This window comes from Lepisosteus platostomus, chromosome 5 (genome assembly GCF_059453375.1).
Source record: "Lepisosteus platostomus isolate fLepPlt1 chromosome 5, fLepPlt1.hap1, whole genome shotgun sequence".
Lineage (NCBI taxonomy): Eukaryota > Metazoa > Chordata > Actinopteri > Semionotiformes > Lepisosteidae > Lepisosteus > Lepisosteus platostomus.
The window spans coordinates 35273326-35292896 of NC_142615.1; the positions used below are offsets into that span (position 1 = coordinate 35273326).

General features: G+C 50.6%; 2 non-coding genes and 1 pseudogene across 2 annotated transcripts; 2 read left to right on the plus strand and 1 right to left on the minus strand.

The window, feature by feature from the left end:
- The first annotated feature begins 415 nt into the window (after window positions 1–415).
- trnap-agg (transfer RNA proline (anticodon AGG)) lies at window positions 416–487 on the plus strand. Its single transcript has one exon. It is a non-coding gene; the product is annotated as a tRNA-Pro (tRNA).
- Window positions 488–11899: 11412 nt separating this feature from the next.
- On the plus strand, window positions 11900–11971 carry trnap-agg (transfer RNA proline (anticodon AGG)). Its single transcript has one exon. It is a non-coding gene; the product is annotated as a tRNA-Pro (tRNA).
- Window positions 11972–17779: 5808 nt separating this feature from the next.
- Window positions 17780–17898, minus strand: LOC148665855 (5S ribosomal RNA; annotated as a pseudogene).
- Between the last annotated feature and the right edge of the window lie 1673 nt (window positions 17899–19571).

Consider the following 19571-nt stretch of genomic DNA (forward strand, 5'->3'; position numbering starts at 1 on the left):
GGGCGGAGTGACGCTTAAGCCAGAGAGAAGATGAAAAGGGGGCGTGGCTGCGAAACGCTTGACAGCTGCACGATGCTCTCCATGTAAGGCAGGACCACAGGCTAAAGGACACCTTTCGGCACATCAAGCTCTAAGCACACACCTGGAGGATGCGGGAATTGATCCTGCTATCTCCCACATGCAAAGCAAGCGCTGTACCATACAAGACAACCCCCCTCGCTGGGACTTATGCCTCGGCGTCACCTAGTGCCGCTTGTTCCCCTCTTACCGGGCACAGTTCACTGCCCTTCGTCTGCAAGGCAGTCGTGTAATTGCAGCTTTCTTGACTTATTGATGAAGGTCTGACTGGACGAGCGAATGGCGCCTCTCCCCATCCTCAAGCTCGCTGACAGATTGAAATGGAAAGTGCTGCTGTGGCTCGTTGGTCTAGTGGTATGATTCTCGCTTAGGGTGCGAGAGGTCCCGGGTTCAACTCCCGGACGAGCCCTCGTGTGCTCTTTTCCTCCTCTTCCACAAGACTGGGAACTGATATCCACATCACTTCGCAGCGTCTGCTTATGGCAAACGATGGAATGTGACTAATGACTGAACGAGCCTGGTGAATTCTCATCACGTGGCACAATGAGAGCGTGCAGTCAGCTGTCCAAGGCGGCAACCTCATTGCTCGTTCAAAAGAACACGTACTGAAAACTCATCACCACTGTGTCGTAGATGAGCACCGCGATCGCTTGTTGTCATGCGTCCTTACTTGGGAAATGCAGAAGCAAAAACTGCCCTCTCTCAGCCACCGAAACGTGTGCGGCTCGCCTTGCGCTCTCTGCGCCTCACATAATTGTCGAGCTGTCTGCTCTTCTTTCTGTTGAAGTAATCAAGTTACGGGGCGTCCTGCAGCCTATGATGTTCTCACTGAGAGCTTTCAAGATTTGAAGGAAAACTACGAGCTTGATGGCTCAAGTCGAACGAATGTGATTGTTAAGCAATCGATGATCAAAAGCACGTCTTCTAACAATTCGTGAGAGTATTATCAGCACTGTTTTCACTCGGATATACTTTTCACTTGCTAAGCTGACAAATTGGACGAGAAAATGCCGGAGACGCACTCAGTGCAGACTGAGGTTGGGAAGGAGGTGTGGCCCTTCAACGCTTGACAACTGAAGGACATTCTCTCCGCAACGGAGGAGCACCTGTCAGAAGTCGCAGAAGCTAAACAAGAGCACTGGGCTTCCGGAGATCCAAACTCAGACCTGGAGGATGCGGGCATCGATCCCGCTACCTCTTGCATGCTAAGCGAGCGCTCTACCATTTGAGCTAATCCCCCTCGCTTCATGCGTCTCGGCATCATGTCTTACCGCCTCTGCCCCTCTTACCGGGCACCGCCCACTGCCCTTGGTCTGCAAGGCAGTCCTTTCAAGTGCGATGACGACGCTGGGACCTTCGTTGCCTATTGTACGAGCTGAACTTTTGTGCTCATCAATTCAACGCTCTTTCCATCAACTCATCTTGTCTTTTGACGCTTCGTGTTTTGCGCTCCTTTGACTATCGGCATATCGGGTGACTGCAAACACTGAAGTTCTTGCTTACGGAGTGTGGAACATTGTTTTCAAGTGATCGCTGTTTCGTCATGTTGACGCCGAGTGAATCTTTCTTTGGCAACATGGGCAGGCTGACAGCAGTGCGAGCGAAAGTAATGGCAAATTTCTTGACTTATTTCTGAATGTGAATGTTCTTTAGAAAAGGGATGCGGCGTTGCTTCTCGCCCGTGTAAAGGTCACGCATTCCAGACGTGGTTATGAGCGAACAGTTGCCGCAAGTGTTTGAAAAGAGCAAGAGAGGAAGCAGCCCTGCCCCGTGTGAGGATCAAACTCAGGCCCCTCAGATGACGAGACTGACGCACTACCAATAACGCCAACAAGCCCAGCTGCAGTACACACACCGGAAAGTTTGCCTCACATGGATTTCAGTCGCCCGTTCCCTAATCTTTAGACGCCCTCTGCTGAATGTTGCATTTGCCTTTTGATCTCACCGATACATTTTTGGTCTGTTTCTGTTGCGAGTCCGTCTTTCAGATCTCACCTAGCACAAGTCTCTGTGGCTGAAGTGGCCTCTCTGCTTCAGCATCGCGCCCTCACTCAGCCATTAAAAATGTCACTCGGACTTCTGACATGCTGACATGAAATGTCAAGAGAGAGGGGCGGAGTGACGCTTAAGCCAGAGAGAAGATGAAAAGGGGGCGTGGCTGCGAAACGCTTGACAGCTGCACGATGCTCTCCATGTAAGGCGGGACCACAGGCTAAAGGACACTGTAGTGGCGAGGCTTAATAATAAGGCAGAATTAAGTGTTTCTGAGCTTTCCCAAATTAGGCCTCATTTCTCTGTTCATCTCTGTGGTGCAGCCACAGAGAAACCTTTCACGCAAGGTGATTTAAGGTCCAAGGACAGCTCCCAAAGGGGGATGCACTTAGCTAAGCCTGGCTATCATGATCAATGGTCACCCATTGGCGCCTATCTGTCTAGGGAGTGCGAGTTGGACATCTGGATTGCATTCCTAAGTGTCAGGACTAAGTGACTCATATCTCACCTTGATCAACCAATCAGGGACTGGTAGGGCCGAGTAACCCACGTGGGACTCTGATGCCCATGGAACTTTCAGCCAATCAATGAGCTAAAGTTCCTCCAGGTAAAAACAGGCAACACAGAGAGCCTGTGAGATTCAGATTCAGATTCAGATCCAACAATTCTAAAGGGAATTCAAAGGAGAATTCCAGGGCAGGACGGCCCAGGAGCAGAAGGCTCCCAAGGGCAGGACATTCTCGCAGCGCGCCTCCTGACCATCTTGAGACTCAGCCCGGACAACCACGGAACGGCCAGTGTGTCCGAGTGCCAGAACTTTCCTTTGTTCTAAGAGTCTAGAGTGGAGGTTGCCAGAGAGTAACCAGCAGCAGGCCTCGTGAACAGGTCGGAACTGTGGAAAGCTGAATCACTATTCAGAACTAGCTCTTCATCAGGAACGAACCGGTCCTCTTCCTGACTTGCTGGGACCCACAGTCATCTTTTCTCCTGTGCACAAACTTTGCTAGTTAAAGCCAACAATGAGCATCAGCAGCGCACCGTCGCAAGCCGCACAGCATAGCCTGGCACCGAGCCAGAGAGCGCGGATTGGACAGCAACGGCCTGCAACTGTTTCTTTGTGCCAGCAGGAGATCTGAATCCCCAGAGATTGGATGAGTATTCAACTTCAATGCATTACAGCTCGAGAATTCAATTGTTATCCAAACCAGTTGATATCAATTTAATTCCTATGAGTTATGTACTTGTTTTGAGTATCTAATGTAGAAGTTGTAACCAAGTTCACTTTACGAAACGGTCTTAATGAATGATATACTGAACGTATGTCCTCTTGATATGTATAACTCTTTGTAACTGATTGAATATATACCTTTTGTATTCTGATAACCCTCTCGATAAGATCTGTTAGGTTTACATGCATATTCTATGTATTAATAAATGTATCCTCGTGTATTAGTACCTGTGTGTGCGCGTTGTTTGAGTTATGTCGCATGGTTGGATTCTAAAGCCATCAAAAGAATCAACTTTGTGATTTACTGCTACAATTAATAATTGTCTCAGTAAATGCCCAAACCCTACAGAACTGGTGCCTTCAGAGAGCCACTATGATTACATATTTGGCGTCCCTGAACCGGCATAATCTACATTATTTGGCGTCCCTGAACCAGTTTTCCCTACATTATTTGGCGTCCCTGGCACGGGCGTGGCAAGACTGAAATGAGTCAACCAAGCGGAATAATTCAATATAAAACGCCGCGGGTTTCATACACGACAATACAGTGTGCTGAAAGCCGAAAGAAAAAGTTCCCCTTGCTCTTTAAGCAGTGCTTGATTGTTTTGTGATCTTTTGCGATCTACCGGGTTGATTGCATACTTGATCTTGTGGTTTTCTGTGGTAAAACTGTGATTTCGTACTTAAAAGTAATACTCTTTAAGTTTAACGATGGTTGCTAAAAGTTCTGAATTCGAGTCGCTATTAAGCACTCTCTCTAGCAGCGACAGGTCTGACCACGATCTCTTCCATATCTCCGTCAGCGGAGAAGCTAGGAGAATAAATCTCCATTCTCTGAGAGAGCTAGCGAAGGACATAGAGAGATTTGACCCCGCAGTTTCAGAGAATAATATCGAGAGTTATATTCAAGACCTCAGGTATTACCTGCAGTACCTGCCAAACGCCACAGAACAGGAGAAAGTGTTTCTGGTCAGGAAAACTACCAGCAGAGCTGTACATGAGTGGATGGCTAGGCAGATGAAAGAAGTCTGTAATGACTTTGAGCAGCTTTGTCAAGCACTTATCGAAGAATACAGTGCGTTTATTGACCCGACTGCTGCGATAGCCGCCGCTCTTAACATTAAGCACGAGAGAGCAGAGTCCCCTCGCGAATATTACGAGAGACTTAGACGAACTTATTTTGCAGGGCGAAATGATGAGGGTTGCGAAGAGAACACACATTTCAAGGGTTTATTCATTGCGAATCTCCACCCGTCAGTCAGAAAGATGATCTTAATGCATACAGATGCACAGACCATGAAAATGACTGATATCAAGAGATTCGTGCAGAAAGCCTGGGAGTATGATGTCCAAAGTCGCTCTGAGCAAAAAGTTGCTAAACCGACTGCGTTCGCCGTCAGAGCCAGCAGGGTTAATTCCCCCCTGCTCGAAGGAGCACAGGCTCCTGAGCTGGCTAAGCCCCGTTCCAAAGCACTCACACAGGACCGCACCCAGCGTCCTAAGTGCCATGAGAACACCGGGGGAGGGAAAGGGCTAGAAAAGGCTGAACAAAAGGATTCAGTAGCTGCCCGCCTGGCCAGGCTTGAACAACCTTTATTAGGACAGGGACAACCGCTCCCCAAGGCTGCCGGAAGCGTGAATGAGCTGATACTCTCCACTGGAGGAGGCGGAGACCCGCCCCCTCTCCCTCCCTCAGTCTATCTGATTGAGCGGAAGAGTTCCTGCCTGGATGAGGTCAGCCACTCCCAAGCGAGTGCTGACTCCACCCCTGAAGTCACAGAGCAGGCAGTAAAACGCAGAGGAAAAGCAAGAAGCTTTTACCTCAAGGCTGCCATGGGAGATGTCTTACCCAGTGAGACACTGATTGACACTGAGGTTGAAAGGTGTTTGATGTCACACGGCAAGCTCAAACGGGTAGAAAAAGAAAAGGGCATGCGACTCAGAGAGGAACCTTTGGTGGATCACCAGAAAGGCAAGGTGTGGAAACAGGTCAAGGCTCCTAAGCCTTCTGTACAGAAGGAAAGGGGGGCCAAGAGGCAGACTGTGCTCACACAGTGCCCACCGAACACAGAAGCCTATGTGAAGATTCCTTCTGTTCCCTCTGGACAAGAAATAAAAATATTTCCTTGTTCCCCAGATATACAGGGAAGTCGTGTCCCGGCTGAGGTCACAACAGCCTCCCTGCCACAGGAGCGGTGCTCCGAGCAGCCGCCTGATCCACCAGGTAAAGCACACACCTTTTACATCCCTAAAGAGGAGCAGATCTCCCCACCTGGCGATGAAAAGGAGCTTTCCCTGTACACCCTGGCACCCAAGAGGGGTCAGGACCACCACCCTGCAGTGGTGGAAGGGATCCAGATGGCAGGAGAGCAGGTTGGTGATGTAGCCCTCACCCTTAGCGCTGAGAGGTCCTCTATTAGTGAGGATCTGCTTGAGCAGCTGTCACAGGGCCACCGCCAGGTGCCCCTGGTGCAACATCACAGGTTAGACAGGAGGTCCAGCTGGACGCTGAGACTACTGCGCTGTGGACACACCTGTTCCCAGATGCCGATTCCCTCTGCTTTGACCCAGGGAACCTGCAGTCAGGTAACATTATTTCTCACAACTACCAGGTAGTGAGTGAGACTGACCTGATTGTTCCTGCCTCAACGGCAGGGTTGCCAACACACCCAGTCCCCCAGAAGGGACAGGGAATGAAAGCCGAGACGGTTTTCTTACAGCCACCAGCTCAGTCTGTCAGTCTGAGTCTGACCAACAGTGGTTCACCCAGACTGGAGCTGGATGGTCAAGCCACCCGCCTGCCAGTGCAGGACATCGCAAAGAGGGGTGTCAGAACCCCAGCCTGCACTGACATGGGCCTGGTGAGTGATAGTAAGTTCAAAGACAGTGAACTAGCTATCCCAGTGCTGGGGCAGCTCCCTGAACCCCTAGCGAGGGAAGGGGGGAGCGAGCAGGTGTCCTACACCTACCCCCAGCGAACGATTGTAAACATGCCGATAGAGGGATTCCTCAATCAGGAAGTGTGCAGGGTGGAACTGAACATTGAGAATGGGGTAACAATCCCAGATCACTCAGGTGCTCCAGATGACCACTCAGCCGAGGGTCAGGCATGCTCCACCGCTGCACTGCCCCCTGCAGGGTTCCTAGAGCACAGGCATGAACAAATCGAAAAAGCAGATGCCCTGGAAAAGGAGGAGCAGCATCAGCCGCTGCGTCAGATCTCCCCAGATTTCCAGGAGGTTGGTGCCCAAGATGCCACATGGCATACTGAGGAAGACACCATGTACATGCTGCGCCAGCTTAGAAAGGCAACAGTCACCCAGAAGGAGATGACTGGGATCAGCCACCCGAAAAGACTTTTGGGAGGACTGATTGCTGCCGCCACTGTTGCACGTTTGCTTTTTCTGGTAGGTTTGTGTGCTACTGGCACTCTCACCCTGACTGCCCCAAGAAGGCAGGTGTCAGAGATGCCAGAGGGTAGTGACAGACTGTATCAACAGCAGCAAAAGTTGGAAAGCTTAGGGAAAACCCTACAGGCAACTTCCTATGCAACAGGGTTAAACCTTATTCCCCAAACAGTGGACATGATTGTTGGTGTTATACAGTGGGTTTATGCTTGTGTGCAACAGGCCAGAATGTTGACACAAGACCTGTTAAGGGAGTTTAGTGCCACTGTAACCAGTCTAACCACGGCACAAATCCCAACCCACTTGATTCCACTCTTCTCAGTAGAGGAGTGTGTGACATTCACCCCATCGCTCATAGCTCACCCAGAAGGCAATCCAAGATTGAATTCGGTTCCAAATCTTGAGATGGGTATGGCTACCAAAGCTATCCATTGGCTGTGTCTAAACGATTCACCAATGAAGGGTGTAAAGCTACTAACGAGCAGAGGGAGGTTAATGAACCCCATGAAGAGCAGGTGGGAAGTAAATGGCTGGTCAGCACACCACATTTAACTGACACTATGACTTGTGACGGGCATGATACAGCTACCACAATGCAGCTATCTAACCAATAGTTTTCCTGTAAGTTCCCGAGGAGGCCATAGTACAGCATGGTAACTTAACACTGTACGGTCTGGAACCAGACAATATAAGACCAAACTTGAGGTCTAAGATGCCTTCAGGTGCCACACTATTCAATTGGATAGAAATCCAAGAAACAGTAAGCCCTGAAGAGGTACAGGTAGTTAGTTTGCTTTAATGGAACAAACCTCCAAACCACCCTAGCAGATACCCAACACAGGTGTTGTGGTTTATCGGGGGCTGGGAACAGGAACTGTTGTTACTGTAACACTACTGCCAGGTAGCTGGATCATGACTGACAGTGTACTCTGAATGATGTACTCTCACATCAAGATGTACTCTGGGTAGCATGAATGAGTCAAAGGTAGCATGTCAAAAGAAAGGAAGTGACTTCTCCCCAAATATCTACCACAGAGGTATCAGATATTGACAGTGAACTTCCTGATGTGTAATTCCTAGACTGAGATAATGTCTCCTACCGTGTTTATACATACTCCAGATGTTATTCATCCTGTTTGTATCCAATGCTGGTTCCGGTATGAATTCTCGAGGAGTAATGTAGACATTTAAGATTAATGTTCTAATGGCAAGGGACATCACTTAACTCTGTTTTGTTTTGAAGGCAACAACGCCTCAGGACCTCGTGACCTTCAAAAAGGGGGGATATGTAGCGGCGAGGCTTAATAATAAGGCAGAATTAAGTGTTTCTGAGCTTTCCCAAATTAGGCCTCATTTCTCTGTTCATCTCTGTGGTGCAGCCACAGAGAAACCATTCATGCAAGGTGATTTAAGGTCCAAGGACAGCTCCCAAAGGGGGATGCACTTAGGTAAGCCTGGCTATCATGATCAATGGTCACCCATTGGCGCCTATCTGTCTAGGGAGTGCGAGTTGGACATCTGGATTGCATTCCTAAGTGTCAGGACTAAGTGACTCATATCTCACCTTGATCAACCAATCAGGGACTGGTAGGGCCGAGTAACCCACGTGGGACTCTGATGCCCATGGAACTTTCAGCCAATCAATGAGCTAAAGTTCCTCCAGGTAAAAACAGGCAACACAGAGAGCCTGTGAGATTCAGATTCAGATTCAGATCCAACAATTCTAAAGGGAATTCAAAGGAGAATTCCAGGGCAGGACGGCCCAGGAGCAGAAGGCTCCCAAGGGCAGGACATTCTCGCAGCGCGCCTCCTGACCATCCTGAGACTCAGCCCGGACAACCACGGAACGGCCAGTGTGTCCGAGTGCCAGAACTTTCCTTTGTTCTAAGAGTCTAGAGTGGAGGTTGCCAGAGAGTAACCAGCAGCAGGCCTCGTGAACAGGTCGGAACTGTGGAAAGCTGAATCACTATTCAGAACTAGCTCTTCATCAGGAACGAACCGGTCCTCTTCCTGACTTGCTGGGACCCACAGTCATCTTTTCTCCTGTGCACAAACTTTGCTAGTTAAAGCCAACAATGAGCATCAGCAGCGCACCGTCGCAAGCCGCACAGCACAGCCTGGCACCGAGCCAGAGAGCGCGGATTGGACAGCAACGGCCTGCAACTGTTTCTTTGTGCCCGCAGGAGATCTGAATCCCCAGAGATTGGATGAGTATTCAACTTCAATGCATTACAGCTCGAGAATTCAATTGTTAACCAAACCAGTTGATATCAATTTAATTCCTAAGAGTTATGTACTTGTTTTGAGTATCTAATGTAGAAGTTGTAACCAAGTTCACTTTACGAAACGGTCTTAATGAATGATATACTGAACGTATGTCCTCTTGATATGTATAACTCTTTGTAACTGATTGAATATATATCTTTTGTATTCTGATAACCCTCTCGATAAGATCTGTTAGGTTTATATGCATATTCTATGTATTAATAAATGTATCCTCGTGTATTAGTACCTGTGTGTGCGCGTTGTTTGAGTTATGTCGCATGGTTGGATTCTAAAGCCATCAAAAGAATAAACTTTGTGATTTACTGCTACAATTAATAATTGTCTCAGTAAATGCCCAAACCCTACAGAACTGGTGCCTTCAGAGAGCCACTATGATTACATATTTGGCGTCCCTGAACCGGCATGATCTACAACACCTGTCGGCACATCAAGCTCTAAGCACACACCTGGGGGATGCGGGAATTGATCCTGCTATCTCCCACATGCAAAGCAAGCGCTGTACCATACAAGCCAACCCCCCTCGCTGGGACTTATGCCTCGGCGTCACCTAGTGCCGCTTGTTCCCCTCTTACCGGGCACAGTTCACTGCCCTTCGTCTGCAAGGCAGTCGTGTAATTGCAGCTTTCTTGACTTATTGATGAAGGTCTGACTGGACGAGCGAATGGCGCCTCTCCCCATCCTCAAGCTCGCTGACAGATTGAAATGGAAAGTGCTGCTGTGGCTTGTTGGTCTAGTGGTATGATTCTCGCTTAGGGTGCGAGAAGTCCCGGGTTCAACTCCCGGACGAGCCCTCGTGTGCTCTTTTCCTCCTCTTCCACAAGAGTGGGAACTGATATCCACATCACTTCGCAGCGTCTGCTTATGGCAAACGATGGAATGTGACTAATGACTGAACGAGCCTGGTGAATTCTCATCACGTGGCACAATGAGAGCGTGCAGTCAGCTGTCCAAGGCGGCAACCTCATTGCTCGTTCAAAAGAACACGTACTGAAAACTCATCACCACTGTGTCGTAGATGAGCACCGCGATCGCTTGTTGTCATGCGTCCTTACTTGGGAAATGCAGAAGCAAAAACTGCCCTCTCTCAGCCACCGAAACGTGTGCGGCTCGCCTTGCGCTCTCTGCGCCTCACATATTTGTCGAGCTGTCTGCTCTTCTTTCTGTTGAAGTAATCAAGTTACGGGGCGTCCTGCAGCCTATGATGTTCTCACTGAGAGCTTTCAAGTTTTGAAGGAAAACTATGAGCTTGATGGCTCAAGTCGAACGAATGTGATTGTTAAGCAATCGATGATCAAAAGCACGTCTTCTAACAATTCGTGAGAGTATTATCAGCACTGTTTTCACTCGGATATACTTTTCACTTGCTAAGCTGACAAATTTGACGAGAAAATGCCGGAGACGCACTCAGTGCAGACTGAGGTTGGGAAGGAGGTGTGGCCCTTCAACACTTGACAACTGAAGGACATTCTCTCCGCAACGGAGGAGCACCTGTCAGAAGTCGCAGAAGCTAAACAAGAGCACCGGGCTTCCGGAGATCCAAACTCAGACCTGGAGGATGCGGGCATCGATCCCGCTACCTCTTGCATGCTAAGCGAGCGCTCTACCATTTGAGCTAATCCCCCTCGCTTCATGTGTCTCGGCATCATGTCTTACCGCCTCTGCCCCTCTTACCGGGCACCGCCCACTGCCCTTGGTCTGCAAGGCAGTCCTTTCAAGTGCGATGACGACGCTGAGACCTTCGTTGCCTATTGTACGAGCTGAACTTTTGTGCTCATCAATTCAACGCTCTTTCCATCCACTCATCTTGTCTTTTGACGCTTCGTGTTTTGCGCTCCTTTGACTATCGGCATATCGGGTGACTGCAAACACTGAAGTTCTTGCTTACGGAGTGTGGAACATTGCTTTCAAGTGATCGCTGTTCTGTCATGTTGACGCCGAGTGAATCTTTCTTTGGCAACATGGGCAGGCTGACAGCAGTGCGAGCGAAAGTAATGGCAAATTTCTTGACTTATTTCTGAATGTGAATGTTCTTTAGAAAAGGGATGCGGCGTTGCTTCTCGCCCGTGTAAAGGTCACGCATTCCAGACGTGGTTATGAGCGAACAGTTGCCGCAAGTGTTTGAAAAGAGCAAGAGAGGAAGCAGCCCTGCCCCGTGTGAGGATCAAACTCAGGCCCTTCAGATGACGAGACTGACGCACTACCAATTACGCCAACAAGCCCAGCTGCAGTACACACACCGGAAAGTTTGCCTCACATGGATTTCAGTCGCCCGTTCCCTAATCTTTAGACGCCCTCTGCTGAATGTTGCATTTGCCTTTTGATCTCACCGATACATGTTTGGTCTGTTTCTGTTGCGAGTCCGTCTTTCAGATCTCACCTAGCACAAGTCTCTGTGGCTGAAGTGGCCTCTCTGCTTCAGCATCGTGCCCTCACTCAGCCATTAAAAATGTCACTCGGACTTCTGACATGCTGGCATGAAATGTCAAGAGAGAGGGGCGGAGTGACGCTTAAGCCAGAGAGAAGATGAAAAGGGGGCGTGGCTGCGAAACGCTTGACAGCTGCACGATGCTCTCCATGTAAGGCGGGACCACAGGCTAAAGGACACCTTTCGGCACATCAAGCTCTAAGCACACACCTGGAGGATGCGGGAATTGATCCTGCTATCTCCCACATGCAAAGCAAGCACTGTACCATACAAGCCAACCCCCCTCACTGGGACTTATGCCTCGGCGTCACCTAGTGCCGCTTGTTCCCCTCTTACCGGGCACAGTTCACTGCCCTTCGTCTGCAAGGCAGTCGTGTAATTGCAGCTTTCTTGACTTATTGATGAAGGTCTGACTGGACGAGCGAATGGCGCCTCTCCCCATCCTCAAGCTCGCTGACAGATTGAAATGGAAAGTGCTGCTGTGGCTCGTTGGTCTAGTGGTATGATTCTCGCTTAGGGTGCGAGAGGTCCCGGGTTCAACTCCCGGACGAGCCCTCGTGTGCTCTTTTCCTCCTCTTCCACAAGACTGGGAACTGATATCCACATCACTTCGCAGCGTCTGCTTATGGCAAACGATGGAATGTGACTAATGACTGAACGAGCCTGGTGAATTCTCATCACGTGGCACAATGAGAGCGTGCAGTCAGCTGTCCAAGGCGGCAACCTCATTGCTCGTTCAAAAGAACACGTACTGAAAACTCATCACCACTGTGTCGTAGATGAGCACCGCGATCGCTTTTTGTCATGCGTCCTTACTTGGGAAATGCAGAAGCAAAAACTGCCCTCTCTCAGCCACCGAAACGTGTGCGGCTCGCCTTGCGCTCTCTGCGCCTCACATATTTGTCGAGCTGTCTGCTCTTCTTTCTGTTGAAGTAATCAAGTTACGGGGCGTCCTGCAGCCTATGATGTTCTCACTGAGAGCTTTCAAGATTTGAAGGAAAACTACGAGCTTGATAAAAGAATCAATTTAAATGTTTCTTGAAAAACGGATCCTTCTAAATATCGGAAGTCCAACGTCTCATGGAAACTGTCTGTGTAACGGTCTAACGTGATAACGTGATAACCACTACACTCTGGAAACGGTGGGAAATTGTGCCCAGTGGCCCAGTGCTGAGCTACGCCAATGCTATTCAGGGGCTATTCAGGGGCCAATGCTATTCGATGTGAATTGAATGCTATTCAACTCGCCAATGCTATTCAGGGGTGGAAAAGGGTGGAGCCGTGTGTGTCTTTTGTTCAAAGACACCCCCATCTCAGAGCCGGAAGTACAGGCCTTCCTCCCGCAGGTCCACAAAGATGTTATTTTTTAAGAAGATCCTGCGAAAGTCGGCCATCCGCCTCTCAGCCCTGCAGTAGGCCAGGCTGAGAGAGAAGCAGTCCTTCACCCTGGCAATGCACAGCCTGACAAGGTCTGGCTTCAGGCCATTGTACATCATGAGGTTCCTCCTCTCCCAGATAGCTGTCCTCGTTAGGCTGAGGAGGAGGTTCACTAAAATGGCGTTAACCCCCCTCTCAGACCCGCGGTACCCAAAGAGGAACAGCTCTTTCCAGGGCACCCCGTCAAGAACAGCTCCTCGAACAGAGCGAAACAGGCCATCCAGCAGATCCGTCAAGTACGCCCTGGCTCGAGCTGGGGGAAGATCTTACCCCAGAACACCTCTGAGACCGGCACTCTGAAGCGTTTCACCACCATCAGCCTGTAGAACATGCTGGTGGTGAACCCCAGGAGGTCCACCCCACGGTCCCCCCACTTCACCCTCAGCTCCGGCCAGGCCGGGCCTGCTGCCCCGTCTTGTAGATGGAGCTTCTCCAGCCAACTGTCCGGGAGACCGAGTTTGAGCTGCTCGTAATCCTGACGGATCTTACTGACAGGCAGCTCGTCGTCGACCTCTCGCACAGCGTCGACAATAGCCTGGGTGGGCAGAAATCCGTCCTTTACTTCATAAAGAAGATCCTTGACCTTGGATATGCCAGCCTCGTAGAGCTGCCTGTTCCATCGAGACACCAGCAGGGGGTCGAGGAACAGAGGCTGTTCCAGAATCTGGGCCCGGGTCTCCGGCGTGTAGGAGACATGCTGGGACATGAACTACCCCCTCGCCAGCAGGACCTCCCTGTAAAAGGAGGGCAGATGTTTTATCAACCCCGGAGTCAGCCTCACCAGGAGAGTCTCCTGCCCCAAGCCCCCGCAAGTCTCGAGGTAGCTTCCCATACCAATCTTCCAAATGCTGACATTATCCAGGTCAAGGAACTTCTTCACTACTTTCAGCCTAAAGCTTTTCAGCTTCAGGCCTACATCACACAGCTTCAGCCCACCCCTGGAGATTTTCCCAATGAGGGTGTCATGAGTGACCCGCGGGGGCTTCCCCTCCCACACGAATCCCACCACCAGTTGCCTAATCTCATTCTCTACCCGTTCAGGAAGAGGCATCACAGACAGTGGGTACCACAAGAGGGACAGGCACAGTGTGTTAACGAGCAGGACCCTTCCCTTTAGGTTCAGGGACCTGTGTCTCCACCGATTTAATTTGCCCTCATCTTAATGAGCTTCTCCTTCCACAGGAGAAGCCCAGTGGCCTGCTCATCAGCGTTAATGTAGATGCCAAGGACCTTCAGGTGACCCGTCTCAACCCTGAAAGGGTAACCGAAGAGCGGGGCAAGGTCTGCCCTCCCCACCGGCATGACCTCAGACTTCTCCAAGTTTACCTTGGCGCCCGAGGCAGCGCAGTAGGCCTGCACCACCTCTAAAATGGCCGAGATCTCCGCCACCTCTGCCAACGTCAGTCTGGTGTCGTCAGCATATTGGTAGATCAACGAGGTGGCGGTGCCCCCAGGCAAGGTCACTGGAAAGAAGCTCGTGAGGGAACCATTCACCTTGACACAGCTCACGATCCCCTTGTACACGAGCCTCACCCAGGAGATGAAGGCCTCGCCGAAGCCAAAGCTCTTCAAGACCTCAAACAGGAAGGAATGCTCCACCCTGTCGAAGGCCTTCTCCTGGTCCAGTTTCAGGACGTATCCACCCCTCGGCTGCTCCCGCATAAGGTCCACAACATCTCTGATGGAGCACACCGTGTCCGCGATGTCTCTCCACTTGACGCAGTAGGTCTGCGAAGGCGACAGGATCCTGGGCAGAACCTTCCCGAGCCTGAGGGAGAGAACACGAGTTAGTATCTTATAGTATGTGTTCAACAGACTGATCGGGCGAAAGTTTTTCAAAAGGGAGGGATCCCCCTGCTTTTTGTAGACAAGAGAGATCACCCCCCTTCTCATAGATGGGGTCAGAGCGCCGGTCCTGGCAATCTCCTGGAACACCTCCAGAAGGAGGGGCCCCAGGGACTGCTGAAAGTGTCTGTAGAGCTTGGAGGAGAGCCCGTCCCACCCAGGGCTCTTGTTAGGAGACGAGCCCCGAAGTGCTTCAAGCACTTCCTCCAAGCTCAGCGCACTGTCACAGAGCTCACGATCGCTCTGTGACAGGCGGGTACTCACCCAAGCCAGCATGGCCCGGGTCTGCTGCTCATCCACCACTTCGGCCAGAACAAGGCGCTATAAAAAGAAAACACCTCATTCCTAACGGCCTCGGGGGCAGAGAGCCGCACACCGTCCTCTCCCACCAGCTCCTCGATGAAGGAGCTGCGCTGCCTCTCCTGCTCCAGGCCGAAAAAGAACCTCGTGCTCTTCTCGCCCTTGGCAAGATACTGGGCTCTGCTGCGCACCCTGGCTCCTCTCCACTTCTCCTCCTCCAGGGCTTGCAGCTCACCCCTCAGCTCCAGCAAGAGCTCGCAGCCCCCGCCGTGATCTGCCAGGAGCCCGAGCTCTGAGGTGATCCGAGCCCGAAGCTGTCTCTCCCGCCTGGCCTTCTCCCGCCCCCGGGACAGGCCATACTAGATACTGAACTCTTTGATGGCGTACTTGAGATTATCCCACCAGACCAGCTTTTCTGACCTATACAGGGGACACTGCAGCTGCTGCCGGATAAGGTCTTCTATGCCCTGACAGAATGAAGCCTCCCCAGGAGCGCCTTATTAAAGCACCAGAGGCCGGGGCACCGGTCCTCCTGTGCCCCTGCTAGAGAAAAGTGAAGCACAGCATGGTCGCTCAGGGTCATGAACACATAGCGCATCTGGCTCAGGCACGGGAAGAGACTCATGTGCCCCTGCAACAGGTCGATCCGGCTCTGTCTCAAGACACCTTCGACGACCTGCCGCCGAGAAAAGTCCCTCCGCGCACACTAAGCCTGACGCCACGCATCCACGAACCAGTGAGCTTCCGCACTGCGCTCCAGGAAGCTGCGAGCAGCACTGCTCTTAAAGGTCATCCCAACCGCGACATCGAGCGCACTCAGTGCACAGTTAAAATCTCCGACGACCAGCCCTGGCTGCTGAAAGCAGCTCGCCTCCAGCTGCTTGAAGAAGGCGAGCCGCTCAGCTTCCCCATTGGGGGCGTAGATGTTGCTCAGCAGCACGGACTGTCCAGGAAACCCAAGACAGACCTGCAGGAGCTGGCCCTACGTGTCGCGGTGCAGGAGCCTTACGCTCTCGTACACTCCCCTCCTCACCAGCACAGCCACCCCCCTCCTGCACAGGCTGGAGGTGTTGCTGTAAAACAGCTCCCCGTCCCACTGTGCTCGCACCTTCCGGACACACTCCTCGTCCCAGAAGGTCTCCTGGAGGCAGACAACATCCGTCCGCCCCAGCAGAGCTAACACTGCCCCGAGCTTCGCTCTGTCCCTCAGCCCGTTGGCATTTAAAGAGGCGAAAGATGCCATCACGTATATGGCCGGGAAAGAGTGAAGTTAATTCTCCAGCTCGCACAACAGTTTCCCCGCCCTTTCTGCCACATTCTCATTGCCAACACTTGCTGCTTCCTCCCCACCTCCTGTCTCCGCCACCGCAGAGACATCAGGGATGGGTCTGCGGACAACTCTTGAACTGGGATTGAGGTTGGGCTGAGGCCTGACGTGGTGCCACTGGATCCCGGCCTTCGAGGGCCCAGGCGGTTGTACCCCGGCTCGCCCACTCCTCTCTCCCTCCTCCCTGTCCTCCCTCTCAACCCCATCCATCTCCACCACCTCCCCTTCCCCCTCCATCTCCATGCTCTGTAATTCCCCCTCCTCTGTCCCTGCCCCATCCATCTCCAGACACCCATCCTCCATTCCTTCTTCCACCACTTCCCCTACCTCTCCTCCCACAACCACTCTCACCCCCCAGCTACTCAGCTTCTCCTTGATAGTCTCGTCTGAGATATATGCCGGGAAATGGAGGAAGGACACCACTACCTCCTTCCGCTCAAGCCAGCGGCAGTAGCAGGGTGTGCCCTGCACATCCACCCCCACAGCCACCGCGTCCGCATGTTATTTTGAGTCCAGAGTCAGTTCAAACTCTTTTGGCGTCTGGGGGCGGCAGGCAAAAAGAGAGCCCTCCCCACAGACGCCGTGCACCGCTGCGATAATAGCACCCGCAGACGGTTTCTCCACGCCGCTCACATCCACCACAACAGTATGCGCCCTTGCAAAAAGGTGGGGGGGTCGGTCCGAATTCCTCATCCTTCTCTTTCCTACACCACTCTCCTCCTCCACTACAATAACATTCTCTGCCTCCATGTTTTTTCCTTCCATTAAAACACAAACTCAGAAAGCAACAAAAAAGCAACAAAAAAAACCCAAAAGTCTCTCCCCTCCCCAAACAGAGCTAGGCTGAAGGGAAGGGCTTCAAAAATCAACCAAAACCACCAAAAAACCACAACAATTCACAAAAAACAAACTCTTACTTAAGACAAACAAATTCTCTGTTCCTCTTCTTCTTCTCCTTCTTATAGAGAGGACAGCTCCGTCACCTCTTTTACGACGCTGCTTTTTTTCCCTTGCGTTTTTCTCTTTTTCCCACGTTCTCTCTCTTCACTGCCTTCGTCCCCGCTCTATTTCAATTCAGCCTTTCACTCTTGCTTCCTTCCAATGAGAAAGGGCGCTATAGAGGATCGCTGTGGAGAGCTGCTGCTGTGCTTTGACATCTGAGCTCTGTGGAAAACGATCTCAATACAATTCTGAAAAACGCGACTCCCCGGACGCCAGCCGAACAAGTCTCCACAGCCGAAGCGCTGTTTCTCTTTTCAGCTGGCGATAAACCTTTCCTCGATCCTTTGCGGACTTGTAAAACTGTTCAGGATCAGAATAAAAAACGCTCACGCTAATACACAAGCACCCGTGTGTCGCCAAAGCTGACAAATAAACAGACGGAAAAGCCGCACTGCACGTGTGAACAGGGGAATGAGCGAGCGAGCGGGGATAGGGCGCCTCCTGCGCTTAAAAGCTTACAGCACCTGGTATTCCCAGGCGGTCTCCCATCCAAGTACTAACCTGGCCCATCCCTGTTTAACGTCCGAGATCAGACAAGATCAGGCGTGCTCAAGGGGGTGTGGCCGTAAGCGAGAGTAAGGATCACTGGCACCCTTCTTATAGAGAGGACAGCTCCGTCACCTCTTTTACGACGCTGCTTTTTTTCCCTTGCGTTTTTCTCTTCTTCCCACGTTCTCTCTCTTCACTGCCTTCGTCCCCGCTCTATTTCACTTCAGCCTTTCACTCTTGCTTCCTTCCAATGAGGACGGAGCTGCGGGAGAAAGGGCGCTGTGGAGAGCTGCTGCTGTGCTTTGACATCTGAGCTCGGTGGAAAACAATCTCAATACAATTCTGAAAAACGCGACTCCCAGAACGCCAGCCGAAGAAGTCTTGAAGTGGAAATCTAATAAGTAAATTGATTCTTAAAATGTAGAGAGCTTTGCAAAAAATATATTGGTGCTTTAAGATAATATATTTCAAGGATGTAAATGCTGTGCTACAGTACATGCAGAATTTTAGAAAACAGTGCATCAACAAAGTACACTGTTTAGGTTACTTTAGAAGTCAATGTACCAAAACAAGATATGCTGTCTGGGTCGTTAGAATTAGCTGAAAGTAACTGATTAGCTTTGAATAACAAATCTAGTGCTTCTTCTCTCGCTTTTTGATGTAATCTGTTTTCTCTTAGGGAAAGGGGAACTTTTAGAAGGGACAAAGCGCTGAGCTTTTTTACAGCGCAACGTCTTTTAAAAACCCTGTACTGCTTGTAATAAATTGAGTCTCTGGTTGCACTTTGCGAAGTGGCAGCAGGGCTTGCAATATTGAAATAAAGACCTTACTCAGGTGAGAACTCTCTCTTGTGGCTTTCTTGATAGTTATATTTCCATGACAATTTGGGGGCTCGTCCGGGATCAGAAATCTGAACGCGAACGGCTGCTGAAACTCCATCCGGACCCGGACAATTTTAGCAAAATTGGACGAACCTCGGAGGATAAATTGTTTATCCTTCCAGAGACGCGTCTGGAGAATTGGCAGTGATCCTTAAAAATTAATAGTTTGAGAAGCGAGCCACAGGGGTGTTCTCACGCGGGTTTGATGAGTCTGGGACTAGAAAAAGTCTCCACCGAAACTAGAAAGCGGTCCGGAGCCAAAGCCTTTTCACTTGTTCGTGAAATGCCAATGTGCACTTTTACAGGTCCAGAAGGAACTCCAGCATATGTACATTGACATTGGTCTCCTAGTGAATTATTTGCATTAGTTAAGTCTTTTCCTAAATTGCCTGATGACCGTAAAGAATTTCGAAGAAAGGCAAGCCTTGTTCTTGATTGTCTTAAGCCTAATTACAGTGACATAACCTTGTTGCTAGATTATATTGTTCCTAAAGGTTTACAACGTCCTCTAAAAAGAAGGAGGCAGATTGGCGGATACGTGACCCAAATGATGAAGAAGTATCCATATAAATTAAACCACACGGACATGGAGAGGAAAAGTTAGCCGGCCGCTTCTAAAAAGAGGTAAGGACTCCTCTTTTCTAAAAAGTCCCTTGTCCTCTCCATGTTGCTGTGGTGCTGAAGCGAGTACAACAGAAAAATGAGTTAATGGTGTATGTGTTTTTAGATGCCTGTTTTGTGAAGGTGGGGTAGAAAAAAAGGGATTGCTGAAGGAATAGCGTCTCGCCCTGCCCGTGCGAAACAATCCAGGTGTTGCATCCTGGTACACGACTGCAGTACGGCTGAAGGTAGTAACTAGAACTGTACTCGCAGA